Here is a 12,398-nt window from a genome sequence, read left to right as displayed (position 1 = left end):
ATTCTATATAGAAGGAACTGTGAAAAAAGGAAAAGAGAAGGGAGAGAGAAAAAATTCAAACAACATAATAATAATAAATTATGAGCAGATAGCTAGGCAGTATGTACCAACTTGTGCCAAACTACCTTTTTTGGAGTGTGGAAAGGGATTGGTTCTTTCCTTAATTCATAGAGTTTTTTTCCTTTAGCTACCTATGATATGCTAGATATGTGTGTGTTCATGTCTCTCTCTAATGGTAGCTGACTGTATTGTAGGCTTCAATTTTTATACCCACTTATGAACTTAGGACCCACACACAAGCACTTTTTAGAAAGAGAATCACCCCCAGGGGAAAAAAAGGGGAGGGGGGTTATAAATGATACCTATGAAAACACCACAGATTCAGAGCTTTGTGACCCTAAATAGCAGTATGACCCATCCACAACAAAACACATTCCCATGCATCTCCTACTGCAGTGCATGGACATATTCATATATGTATGGGAGAATCGTGTTGTGGGTGGAAGGCAGATGAAAGAAAAACAGTGTGGAGCTAGTCAAAATAATCCTTTTTTCCTACTGCTGTGGAAATTTCACTATTGGGTGGTTAGGCTCAGTTTGGATAAGCATCAACAGGTTTGGACATTTGTCTGAAATTATTTGAAGCTTTGAGGTCCATTTTTATTCTGATGATCCCAACCGAGCATTCCTCTCAGTCTGACTAGATTGCCTCCTTCCCAAATTAAAATCTTGAGCTTCCTTTCTGCCTATGCACTTCCACTTAACAGGGACCTGGAACCCTGTCTTATTGTATTCCTTGACAGTTCCTGGAACTTCCTCCCTCCTTCCAAAATTCCCTCATCTTCATCTGTCCACAAGTACAAGCATGATGTAACTTAATTAATAAATCACTGTGAAGTCTCATGCAATCCTGCTTCATCCCTCTCCCTTCTTACCCCAGAATATATGCAATAATCTAAAAAAAACTGTACCATATGAAAAGGGCTACACACATACGGGGATAGAGTTTGCAGACACTCCTGATGCAGAACTCCCATTGAAATCAGTGGGAGATCTTTATGCAGAACAGTTGCAGAATTGTACCCAAAAAAGCTATACCAGATTACAATCTCTTGATAACACCATGGGTACCTCTAGCAGCATCACTATATAGATTTATAGTTATTTTTTATTATCTTTGTAACTTGATAAAGACTCATGCATACATATTTGTAAGTTACCTTTTGAATCCTCACCCTCATTAATGATACATATAGATGTCTTTCTGACTCTTATGTTTCTATTCTTCACATTTTATCATACAAATAGATGAGTATATAAGCACATGAAAGTCATCGCTTTTCTGTTCAAACCATCCGCTGAAATCTCTTTTTGTCTCTTAGACTTTCAAAAGTTCCAAGTCCTGCACTCTTACTGCTTTGAGATATTTCTCTCTCATCCAGTTCTAAATTGTCTTTTTTGATTTTTAAACCCTCCATAGACTTGCCTAATCTTTTTTCAGAGTCCTTGGACCAAAAATATGGTCCCACTGAAGTCAATAGAATTTTTCTCATTGATCCTGACATGACCCTGATTTGGCTCCTTATCTCTGTCTACATACTTGCTATCCATCTTGTACTAGCTTTCCTTCTATCTATTCACAGGCCACGAGGAGGTGATATGGGAATGCCTGAAGCTTTACAAATGCATCTAAGTTTTGAACTCTGATTACTGATCCTTTCTTCTATTGAAAAACAAGCATTAGAAATTTTATTTATGATTTACATTAATCTTCATCAGATGCTTCTTTTGCTTCAGTGGGCCTTATCAGTTTCCGCCCCCTCCTTTTTACAGCATAGTCAAGCAAAATTTGCCTCTGGTCGATCTATCCCCTAATCACTAGTTCATGGTATTTTAGCACATGCCTGCATCATTATGTGAAATTTAGCTCACTGGTGAATAACATACATTTGCTTTAGAAAAAAAGAGAAAAACTAAACCCCCCCCCCCAAACCCCCCAAAATCTTGCCTGTAATGCTGATGTTAATATCAACAATGAGAACTGCTCATGGAGTAGTGAATAAATAGGAAGCAACTGGATTATTAGGTTAAAATGCCAAGAAAGAGTTCTGGAGATGTTAAACCACAAAAACAAAATTCCTCTGGTTTCTGCAGTCACCAGAACCCTGAGGTTAAGTTAAAGCCTCATATTTTTCATTCTAAATGGGTTTTTTATTTGTAATTAATCCATAGATCTTACTCCTAGAACTATTCGTACATTAAACAGATGCTTGCTTTCTCCATCTGTGCCCTATTGCCACCCAAAAGTCCCTGTTCTCTTCCTTTGCTGCCTTCACTTACTGGCTGCAAATTCTCCAAGATCCTCCCTCATCCCTAGTATGCTTCAGGGGGAGAACGCAGATCAAAAAGTCCAGAAGGAAGCACTTGAGAGCTGAGAACAAGGTATTCTCAGTGAAGGGGAACCAGATATAGAATAACTTCCAAAGGTGATCAGGCAAATTCAGAACCTGGAAAGGCTGCAAAACCTTCCTCTTTGAAAATGCCTTTCCATCATAAATATGACACTCCCTTTGACCCCTAAACCCCTACTAGACTGTATATATTATATACACACACATACACTCAAACACACACATCCCACTCTAAGATCAAAAAAGAGAATTGGGGATTTTGCTAATTCTATTTAATTTAACTGCAAGGCGTTCAATTGCTATAGTGATGGGTGGCAGTATATGATCCTGAGATAGATGGATTTCAGTTGAAAAATCACAGTCTCTGACTGCTCTCATTCTGATTTTCCTGCTGCTTCCACAATAGATCCCTGAATATCACTAATGCCTGCCTAAACTTTTATCTGGGGGCGGAGGGGAGGGGGGGGGGAGAGACTGAGAGATCTTAACTACCCTTATAGCTAACATTTTGCTTTCTTTCAAATATATAACCTAATCTCCCTTGCTGCAAATTAAGTCCATTACTTCTTGTCCTACCTTCACTGGAAAGAGAATAACTGATCACCATCCTCTTCATAGCAACCCTTAACATATTTGAAGACCTATCATATTCCCTCTCTTCTCAAGACTAAACATGACCAATTTTTTTAACCCATAGGTCAGGTTTTCTAACCCTCTTATCATTTCTGTTGCTCTCCTCTGGATCCTCTCCAATTTGTCTACATCTTTCCACAATACTCCACCTGAGTTCTCATGAGTGCTAAGTAGATTGGGACAGTTACCTCCTGTGTCTTATGTATAACATGCCCCAGAATTTAATTAGCCTTTTTTGTAATTGCATCACATTGTTGAATCATATTCAATCTGTGATTCACTATAACCCCAGATCCTTTTTCAACAGTACTATCACCTAGCCAGTTATTCCCCAATTTGTAGTTTTGCACTTGATTTTTCCTTCTTAAGTGAAGTACTTTTCACTTTTCTTTACTGAATTTCATTTTGTTGATTTCAGACCAATTAATCAAGGTCATTTTGAATTCTTATCCTATCCTCCAAAGTGCTAGTAACACCTTTCAGGTGGTGTCATCTGAGACTTTTACAAGCATACTCTCCACTCCATTATCAAAGTCATTGTTGACTCAACCTCAGTGGGCTTTGGATCAGGCAATAGTTTTTTTGGAGAAATAACAAAAATAATTTTAGTATGGATGCTGTCCAAAACATATGATAACCAAAACCACTCACAGGCAAATGTGTAGATTCATCCTGCAAGATGTAAAACATTCCCAACTCAGTTCTGAATGCTGAGCATCACACAGGATAAAGCATGCTTATTATTCTTATAATTACACTCTCTTAGAAATTCTCTATCTTAATCAGACCCACAATGATCAATTGAAAAGATGTGTATGCGAGTAGGGTGTCTGTAAATGCAAAAACACATTTTGACTAAAAAGGCCATTCTCATATACATGACTGCTCTGATAGTTATTCACTAAAGAGTGCAGTTTCACTTCTGAATCCCAGTTTCCAAGACACTTTTGTGAATCCTAGATATCCTTTTACAAGAGTAATTTACTACCACAGAAATAGCACATGGGATTTTACAACACTGATGCAGTAACTACATGTTTACTCTACTGGAAACAGTGGCAATAGAACAATTACTTTCAGCAAGACTACTGCGTTATCTGATGATAATATGGTAAATAGCTCAAGGCAATGCTTTGTAATTTCTTCCTTGTTAGAAAATGCAATTTACTCATTTCCAGTTATTAGCCCAATGGGGATGCTATGGTTTTCAAAAAGGGGGATATTTTTTGCCAGCTGCGGTTAAACAATTTGGAAGGGTGAATTGTTCAAATGTTGCACAATAAGGTGCAATAGGGGAGGGTTATTTTGCCTTTCTTTCAGGCATTCAGCACTGGACATTTTCAAAATCTCACTGCTAGGAGTGGATTATTAATGGGTCCATTTGGGTATGGAAAATGCTGTGTCTTTTATTTGCAATGATTTATTATTATTTCAGTTTCTATGAGGAAAGAATAAGGAAAGGAAAGAAAAGACTGTGCAACCCCAATTTATTGAATTCAAGTTAACCAAAGTTCTATCTTAACTGAGGCCAGTTATAAGCTCCTCAGGAGTTGGCTCTTCAGTGCTGCAGAGCTTCTAAACTCCTTGACATTTAATCTGTACTCCTGTTGAGAACTATGGTGGTAGGGGCAGCTTCTCCTTTGCCAGCAGGGCTTATGCACTTATCTTCAGCACATTAAAGACTTTATACAGGTAAGTCCGGTTAAAATGGTCAGCCTAGGATAAGGCAGCTAGCTCTGAATGGTCAGGGGAGTTCTGTTTATCTAGCACCCTTTATAATGTTGGGGTTACACCTTCTCCCATTGAAGTGCATGGCAAAACTTCAATTAACTTCAGCAGGGCAGGATTGGGCCCCATATGTACAAAGTCACTGGCTTGCTTACTAGCTGGATAGTATTTTCCAAATCAGTGTTGAAAACGCAGTCACAGTTGCTTAACTTGTTGGCAAGATATCAGGCTGACTTGAGACTCTGCATTAAAAAGGAGGATTGGGGAGAGGTATCTTTTTGGGATGGAAGGTATTCTCCAATTTATATTAAAAGCTGAAACTTTGCTTGTCAGAATTGGCTTTAGGCAAGTGGAAAATTTAGGGTTTCTAAGTGGTTGAAGCAAGTTGAAAAAGAAGGTGGAGAATGGCTTTCAGGTGTTTTAAATCTCTGTGGAGCAAGATGTCTACTTCAAGCAAGTTGTGAATCCTCACATCTCTTTTTTAGTAGATTTTGCTTAGTTTCCTCTTAGTTTTGAAAAAGCATGGAATGCTTTGTATAATATCTGCCTAGGGCTGTATTACTGAAGAGCTAAATTATACAATTTCTTTTCCCTTACAGCATTTAGGTTTAAATCAGCTAGATCTGCTCCAGTGGACCAAGGTATGGATAATGAGCAGCATTTAATTCTCCCAGATGCTATTCTAGCAAGGGTTCTTTTCCTTTTAGAATGTTACACAGGCTGGCTGATGTAATGGTCTTGTTTTCAGGGACTGGTACTTGATCATCTTAGAAGCATGATAGATTCTGAAACAGCCTAGTTATATTTTAAGAGGGATGCTAAGAACAGTTAGGTATACAGTGAAAAACTATTAACAACAACAACAACAACAAACTAAAAAAACCCTGTATGCTCTCAGGTTAGACACAAAGGGGAATATTTTTCAATGTTAGGTGGCCATCATTTGCTTAATATCCATCAGGATGTAGGGGTAACCTGATCACCTCATATGAGATTGAATTCAATATAAAGATTGTATAGACAAACAAGCAGGGACAGATTCTTGGACCTAACTTCTCTTTGTGCTGCTCTGCAAGGGGACTTAAAGCAGCCTCAGACAGGATTCTTAGAGGCTGCAAAGTTGCCTTTATATCCCGTGACCTTGGGTATGAGGGCTAAGTGTGGGACATGCACAAGTTAGGAATGAGCAGAGCTGGTTTGCTGGGCACACTAGCTCAACCCTCAGACGGAGTGGGCACAATGAATATGAAGTGCTAGCAAATCAGGACAGTAGTGTTTTATGCTCTCTTTGCATACATGTCATTGACTGTAGCAGGTGCAAGGCATTGGAGATCAGGCTCTCCGTGCAATCATAGAATCACAGAAATGAGGAGCTGGAAGAGACCTTGAAAGGACATCTAGTCCAATACTGTATGCTGAGGCAGGACCAAGTAAACCTACACCATTCCTGACAGGTGTTTGTCTAACCTGTTCTTGTTAGGGATTCCCCATCTTCTCTTGGAAGCCTATTCCAAAGCTTAACTACCCATATAGTTATAAAGTTTTTTCCCCTAATATCTAACTGAAATTTCCCTTGTTGCAGATTAAGTCCATTACTTCTTGTCCTACCTTCAGTGGACATGGAGAATCACTATCCTCTTTATAACAATCCTTTACATATTCAAAGACTTCTCACATACCCTCTCCGTCTTCTTTTTCTCAACACTAGGTATAACCATAAGTCAGGTTTTCTAGACCTTTCATCTTTTTTTTTCCCTCAGACTCTGTCCAGTTTGTCCACATCTTCTATAATAGGTGGGACCATTTCTAAAGAAGCCTTGCTGTGCATGAGGGCATTGTGATGAAAGGGGCATGCTAACAGATTCAGTTTATGTCAACTAAGAAGAAAAGAGTCTTCCATTAAAAGGATTCTTAGTAGATGAGTGGTACAACAGGTGACAAAGTTTATGATCTGCCTCAAGTTGTGTAAATAACTGGTATAAGGTTGCTCTATATTTCTGCAGAATGGCCCATCCATCTTTGTTTTTATCTCTCTGTTACTTTTAACTTTCCATCCTCAGCAGTGTTTCTTGACATTCTTCCCATTCTCTTGGACAGGTTTTCTAATTTTCCTCTTGACAAAAGAAACCAGGCTTGCAGCCTAGAAATGCTACAACAGTCTCTTGTAGCCAGATATTTGAAACACCTAGCCATCTGCTTTTAATGATGTAACTGAAAGACTACACTCAAAATAATATGTCCTGCATTTTTTAAAGACAACAGAACTTTGTAATAATATATTGACTCATAGATTTTTAAGGCCAAATGGGACCACTGGGATCACCTTGTCTGACCTCTTGCATAATACATGCCATAGAATTTCACCAACTGATTCCTGCATCATGCCCAGCATTTTCTGATTGAACTAGTGCATAATTTTTAGAAAGAATTGCCTGGGATTATTGCTGGAGAAAGTGTTGGCACCAGAGTATGAAGAATCAAATGAATTTGCTAATCTCACACCCCATGAAAGCTGCTGTCTTCATGGATACCATCAAGACACAGCAGAGGGATGAAGAATAAACCAGACCAACAGCCACCAGATAGATTTTTTCAAATTGTTTCTATTTCCTTCCTTTTCTTCTTTGTCTTACGTTTCCCTCTCAGTTTTTCTATATATGCCCCAGAATAAATTGTTGCAGTGGTGGTAAACTACCTGAATAGAGGGTTCACTCTATTTAAATGACAAGATATTTACAAAATTTGTTTTCCATCTTCTATACAGTGTAAAAGAATTGCAGCTTTAACATCAAAATAAGATGCATTTTGGAGTACATTAAAAGCCACTACGAACCATCTAGTAAAATGCAGCCAATTACAATGACAGTGTGTTGACATCTTCCAAACATAGCTATGTATGACAGATATGTTTATCCTTTTATGACTTGCCAGTCAGGTGTGACAGTGATAAAACATACAGAAAAAAACATATAAAGGAAGAAAAGTCCTTATTCAAGGAAGGCTTTGGATGCTGTGCAGTAAAGGGGGCCTGGACCCACACACTGAACAATGAGGGTAAAGCACAGTAATCAACAACTGCCTCATTCATTGAGCATCACATATTATATACACTGATTAAGGTGACGCATCAGTGGAAAACTAGTGTGTGACCATTAGAGATTTTTGTGATGTGAATGCAGCAGGAGTCAGAGTTAAGGTTACACCTTTACAATTTCCTGAATTTTGATTGTTTATTTGCAACTGTCACATTCTGTTAATGCACTTATTTTGTATGGGGTAGCTCTCTTATAGTTCTGAAACTTATTACATAGATCTCACCTTTACATACAAGGTAATCTGTAGCAGAATTCCTCCGTAGGCCCGCACAAGAGACACAGCTCCTCTCTATCCCTTAATCTGTGTAATGTGCACAATTTAGCTCTATGTGGGGACTGAGTATCTACATTTACAGATGAAGTCAAAACAGAGATTAGGTGATTTGTCCAAGATCACAGAGGGAGTTAGTGACAAAACTGAATTTTTGGCTTCCACCCCTTTCTGTTGACAGAGACGAGCAGGCAACACCTCTTTCTCTCTCTCTTTTCTAACATTAACATTAAATTTGTGCCCAGTAATTCAACTCTTTGTAGAGGTACTGTGTAAAGACCAAAACAGTCTGTTGTTAAACTGATCCTATGTCCTACTGTAACAAAGCTATGAATACCAACAATTGCCAACTAAACCAGTCATGTGGCATTAGGACCTTCCATTCCAAAAACACAGGTCTCTGTGACTTCAGCTAATGGGAAGTCTCCATCAGCTAGTACTCCATCAGTAAGAGCATGACTTTTATCCTGTCTGCAGGCTGCAGACAGACTCTAGTGGTCAACGTGGTCCCATGCTCATCATTACATTGCAATGCATCCACACTGATTTGACAGATCAAGTTTATCTGTACAGCCATTTGTTCTATCTTAATCTTTCATTTCAGGATAAGAAATATATTATAAAGCTCTTGTTTGTGTTTTGATAGTAGTCTAGGGCATTGTCCACACTAGGAAAAAAGTTGTGTATTTAAAATGTGTTAGCTAATACTTGTTAACTAAACATGTTAAAAATCATAGATTTGACAAGGCAGTTATAGTTTTAACATGTTTAGTGGGCTGAGGTAAACCCTACAGAAGAACTGTAAGATACAAAGTGATCTCACAAAATTGGGTGACTGGGCAACAAAATGACAGATGAAATTTAGTGTTGATAACTGCAAAATAAAATACATTGGAAAACATAATCCCAACTATACATACAAAATGATGGGGCCTAATTTAGCTGTTACCATTCAAGAAAGAGGTCTTGAAGTCATCATGGATAGTTCTCTGAACACATCTAATCTATGTGCAGTGGCAGTCAAAATAAATAAATAAATAAAAGCCCCTAACTGAATGTTACGAACCATTAGGAAAGGGATAGAAAATACCATACCACCACTATATAAATGCATGGTACATCTTGTCACAGGGTGTGCCATTCACTGCTAGTCTGGTGCCTCCTCCTGGTCACTCTGGGGATTAGCTCATGAGGTCAACACCCCCTCCCATGGTTGCATGCTGTCACTCTCTCTCTCACTGGTCTGCAGCCCCTCTCTTGCTCCAGGAACTACAGCATCCTCTTCATGACTTGGTCCTCCAGCTAGGTCACTATCTGTGTTTCCCTCGTTCTGGGGTACAGTTCTTCAAATTCTCTGTTGCTCCCAGTGATCCAGGGAGGTTTCCAGTTCAATACCCCATGCCAGGCTATGCCATGCCCTCCATGTCTGGTAGGGGAACCTGGGCCCACCGACTATTCTGGGCTCCAGCCCACAGACCCTACTCTGAACAGTTCTGCACGCCGCTCTCACTCTCTCTTTTCTCAGGGAGCAATTGCCCTTTCCCAGCAGCCCTGTTTGTTGCCAGCTTCCTGGCTTTATGGACCCCACCTGTTCCTGCCCAGCTGAGCCTACTTTCAATCCATTCCCTGCTTCTTGGTTCTCCCTCCAGGGGCAGCCAGTGGAGTTAACTGGCCTACCTGACCACCTTAACTCCTTCCAGTCCTGTGTGGAGTGGACACAGAGCACAGCCCACACCTTGAATACTGCATGCAGTTTTGGCCACACCATCTCAAGAAAGATATATTAGAATTGGAAAAAGTACAGAGAAGGGACTCAGAAATGATTAGGGATATGGAACAGCTTCCATATGAGGAGAGATTAAAGACCAGAATTGTTCATCTTAGTAAAGAGACAACTAAGGAGGGCTAAGATAGAGGTCTATAAAATCATGACTGGTGTGTAGAAGGTAAACAGGGAGATGTTATTTACCCCATAACCCCTTCATAGAGGGAGTTAGTGAGAAAACTATAAATAACAGCTCAGTTCTTCCACTCCTTTGTTGACATTCACTCTCTTTCCTTACATGAAATGATCTTCACATAACATAAGAACCAATGAAATTAATAGGCAGCAGGTTAAAAGCAGACATAAAAGAGTACAGTCAACCTATGGATTCTCAAACCAGGGGATATTTTGAAGGCCAAAAATATAAGTAGATTCACAAAAGATTTAGATACGTTCATGGAGGATAGGTCCATCAATGGCTATTAGATAACATGTTCAGGGACACAAACCAAGGTCTGGGTGTCCCTAACCTCTGATTGCCAGAAGCTGGGACTGGATGAAAGAGGTTGGATCACCTGATGATTGTCCTATTCTATTCATTCCCTCTGAAGCATCTAGCACTAGCTACTGTCAGAAGACAGGATACTGGGCTTGATGGATGATTGGTCTGACCCAGTATTGCCATTCTTAATGTTGTTATGTTCTTAACCAATTTAGGTATGTGACAGGGTGCTGGGCAAGGAGTGCTTAATCAGCCTTCTGCCATGCCAGTTCCAACTGAGGGGAGTAGATTGGAGCAGGGTGAATAGGCCTGTGCCTGCCTGGCAACTAACAGCTGACAGCCTAATTAGCCAAGGGCTATAAAAGGGCTGGGAGGGAGGAAGGAAAGAAGAAAGGAAGCTGGAGAGAGGGTAGAGGTTAAGAGGGATCGGCTTGCTGTGCTGCTTGTAAAGTCTGGCTGTGAAACAAACCTGTATATAGTTTGCAAGGTGGGGGAAATACACCTCTACCTTGATATAACACGACCCGATATAATATGAATTCGGATATAACGCGGTAAAGCAGTGCTCTGGGGGGGGCTGCGCACTCCGGCGGATCAAAAGCAAATTCGATATAACGCAGTTTCACCTAACGCGGTAAGATTTTTTGGCTCCTAAGGACAGCGTTATATCAAGGTACAGATGTAGCTACAAATAAAGTGCATTGGTGATTGCATGAACCTGAGGCATCCCTGATCCGTTTTTGAGGAGAGCAGGCACAGAAGCCAGAGGGGCCCAGCTGTGCTGAGCTACAACGTGTCTTCATAGGATTTACCATAACCAGCTAAATATATTAAAACTATAACATGTCTTGTCCACTTTAGGAATTTAACATGATCTCTTTCTCCTACTGAAGACCAGGCCTTAGTAGAAAGAAACTGGGATCATTGTACATTATTGTCAAAACAATGTGAAACTTTTGCACATATACTGAAATGAGTACATTTTGACTTGTCACTTTGGCTTCCCAGATAGTGATCAAAATTCTGCTTATTTCTATCCTCAACAGTTTCATGAGGGTTTTTGTTTGTTTGTTTGCCTTAAGGGGAAAATACTTTTCTTCAGCAAATTGAACCTGTATTGGGAAAACAACCAGGGAATGTACAAACTGATGGGAATTTGTGAACTTTGGTGTAATTCAGCACCATTTTTCAGTTTTGCTGTAAATATTTCTCATAGACAACTTCAACTAGTTTTATTTGTTTATAGTCTCTTGGAGAGGCAGAGTGCTTGAGAAAATAGACATGGAGGGGGGAAATCAAAATTCCTGGGATCTATTACTGATTCTGCTACTGACTCAATTCATCACTCGAAACAAGTCACCCAACATATAAAAGATTAAACCCCTGTTTAATCTTCTGTAAAATGGGGAAAATATCATTATTTCACTTGTTTCATTAATTACTTAATGTTTAAAATTGGCTTCAATGGCTTCTAATGAAAGATTCTCTATAAATAATAATTTTAGCTGTCTTGCAGTTTGGTGACATGTATGAACTTTTATATAATATTCATAAACCACAACATCCAAAGGCAACAAAAATCTGAATGTATAGGGACCAATGTTTGATGTAGTATGGGACCAGAATTTACATACAGTACTAAATAACATCAGGCTAAAAAATGCATTTTAAAATTGCGTTATCCAGAGAGATTTGAAACAAAGGCAAACACATGCCAGCATTCAGCTGTGCTTTATGCACAAAAATACAGAGTGTGAGGAATAGCAACAGGAATTGATCTTGCAGCTCAGAGCAACATGAGAGAATATTTTAATTCATATTCTCAAGTGCTCGCAGCACTTCCCATCACTACTTTGCTGTCACTGTATCTCCTGTCATGGTGCGGTAAAGAACTCAGTGATAGAGCAACAGAAGTACTTCCAAGGTCGACAGACAGAAACATACTGTTCTCTTTATGTTTGTTAATAGGCCATAATAATTTGTTCACAAACTG

Source organism: Trachemys scripta, chromosome 4 (assembly GCF_013100865.1).
Source record: "Trachemys scripta elegans isolate TJP31775 chromosome 4, CAS_Tse_1.0, whole genome shotgun sequence".
Classification (NCBI taxonomy): domain Eukaryota; kingdom Metazoa; phylum Chordata; order Testudines; family Emydidae; genus Trachemys; species Trachemys scripta.
Note: the sequence above shows the minus strand (reverse complement) of the source record.